A 2269-nucleotide genomic window follows, 5' to 3' on the forward strand; every position below is an offset into this window, starting at 1 on the left:
CCCTTAGGCGTTCCCTTAGGCGTTCCCTTACCTTCCCATAGTGTTCCCTTTTCCTGCCCGCCTCTTAAAGGCACTTTACCTTCCCCTCTTGTGTTATTCCAGTGTTTTGTGTTTTCTCCCTTAAAGGGACAGTGCCCTTTTTCCCTGTTCTAAATAAATATCTGTTTCTTGGCAAACCATCATACCTGTCTTGTGTTGTGCGATTGGGGTCGGTTACAAACCATAACAGTTTCACATTAGGATCTAGCATCCCAATAGGCTCTCCGCTTACAGTTTTCAGTAACACAAATAGTAAAAATAGTTTAAAATGATTCAGTTTAAAAATAGTAAAATAAAAATAAAATAAAATAAAATAAAAATTATAAAATAGAACGGACATAAAAAATACAGGCATGAGCGAGCATAGCAAGATATGGCAAGTGACAACAATGCATAAAGTTTACAGACAATCCATGCTGATTGATCTGCCATAAGCAAGTGAATGGTTCAGGGCCTCGTCATACTTTAAATTGAATTTGACTACATGATTAGGATCAGTTGGGTATTGTAAGCTAGAGAATGGCACCTCTCTGGCTTCAGTCTCCAGCACATTGTGGACTGTGGCTCAATGTCTCCCTTTTTGCCTGCAAGCTCTGCTTCCTCATGTCCTCTTTCCTGTACACCTTCTGTTGGCAGTGTCTCTCTCTGAGTCTGCATCTCGCAGATTGCACTGCAGATTAAAGGATGAATATTTAATATTTTGATCAATAAAATAAACATGATACACTAAAACAATAAGACATGCACAATTAAAACGATAAACTGCAAAGTGAACTACAAAAGAAGACAATCTAGCTTTGAATAAAGAATATTAGCTTTATTACTTAACAAGCTATTTTCATATGATACAACATGCTTATTTTTATTTAGTTTCTTGAAATAGTTATTTCTCTCAAATGCCAAAATATATAGATAAAAATAAGATAATACAACATTATCCCCATGTAACCCACTTGAGAAGTCACTCACCACTCCCTGTGCCAACTTTGAAATGGTCACATTTTGCTCCCCATTGACTTTGATGAGTTAAAAAAATAAATAATAATCTGGTCCAGATTGTATGTAGGGTTCTAAATCAACAGTCCTAGATTAGGGTTCTAAATGAACAGTCATATATTCTATGTAAGGTTTTAAATGAACAGTCCTAGATCATATGTAGGGGTTTGAATTATCAGTCCTAGCTCTGGAAGGTACCCAACAACTCCTTGTTCTTCATCAGGTATGGTGAGTTGTACCTTCGTGTTCCTCTGCCGTTGGCTACACTAGAAGCACTATTCCTATCACATGGCTAGCCCCTGTGAACCCGACTCTGTGCTACAGGCACTGTATACAGAGTCGGCTAATCGTTTACTTAAAACCGGGAGTGACACTTCAAAACCCGCCTGAGGACTATTAATCTATTAAATTTACTCCAAATACTCACCAGGAACAGTCCAATGTCTCCTCTCCCCAAAAATAGTGGATCTGAACAAACAGTTTATAATGGACTAAAACTCTAAAAACCATCTTTGTTTTGTCTCATCTTCCTGAAGTAACGTTATTCCAATAAGAGACGCTTATGTTGCCCACACTTCATAATGTTGATTATTGTAAAGTCATGCATTCGGACATTTGAGTGTAGTTCCAATCTCTGATTGTGAAACCAAATTACCATAAATGATCATAATACACTTCAATGTAAGTGTATTGTTTTCATCCAGTATTTAACAAACATTACGTGGCGTGAAAATGTAATTTAAACATGTATATCATGAAGGCCTATATCATGAAGGCCTATATCATGTAGGCCTATATCATGAAGGCCTATATCATGAAGGCATATATCATGAAAGCCTATATTGATTGAAAACCTTTATTTATCCCAGAGGGGAGATTCAGATGTCCATCACAGCATAACAGCAATTTAAAAACAGTAAAAACAGTTAATGGAAACAGTTAATACATAACATACTGTGAGGATTGGTTCATTCCCCGCCACACGCTCCGCTCCTTTAAGGCACTGTGTTGATTGATGCATTCCCCGCCACACGCTCCGCTCCTTTAAGGTGCTGTGTTGATTGGTGCATTCCCCGCCACACGCTTTTGGAGCAAGTATCAATTCCAGCGCGCACCTGTCATAGTTTTTGATTAGCGCCCCAGAGGCTTTTTATACTGGGACTTCCCTTCAATCGATGTGGGGTCGTTTTGGAATACAACTGCTTTTGCCTGCTTTTTCCCCGTTGCTGTGCCT

This window comes from Notolepis coatsorum, assembly GCF_963971535.1.
Source record: "Notolepis coatsorum genome assembly, chromosome: 5".
Taxonomy (NCBI): domain Eukaryota; kingdom Metazoa; phylum Chordata; class Actinopteri; order Aulopiformes; family Paralepididae; genus Notolepis; species Notolepis coatsorum.